The sequence below is a fragment of the Penaeus monodon genome, chromosome 21 (assembly GCF_015228065.2).
Source record: "Penaeus monodon isolate SGIC_2016 chromosome 21, NSTDA_Pmon_1, whole genome shotgun sequence".
In the NCBI taxonomy this organism is placed as follows: Eukaryota; Metazoa; Arthropoda; class Malacostraca; order Decapoda; family Penaeidae; genus Penaeus; species Penaeus monodon.
In genome coordinates, this window is record NC_051406.1 from 13,322,761 (window position 1) to 13,323,030 (window position 270).

A 270-nucleotide genomic window follows, 5' to 3' on the forward strand; every position below is an offset into this window, starting at 1 on the left:
CTAGCCTTAACATCACTTTATTTGTTAATGTGCGCACTAATCCAGGTGCATTTTTGCCAATTTTATATTTTATTCTAAAATAATATAATTTTCTTATCATCAGCTACTTATTTTATCTCTGCACTTTCTTCATTAATTTATTGTCTTCCATATATAACTATGTGCCTTCAATTCTTATCTTTAATCAAGGATCAATTTGTAACCTACGTCAATATATATTCTTTTCTCTCTCTCCAGCTGATAATTCAAAAACATCTCAATTTTTATCAT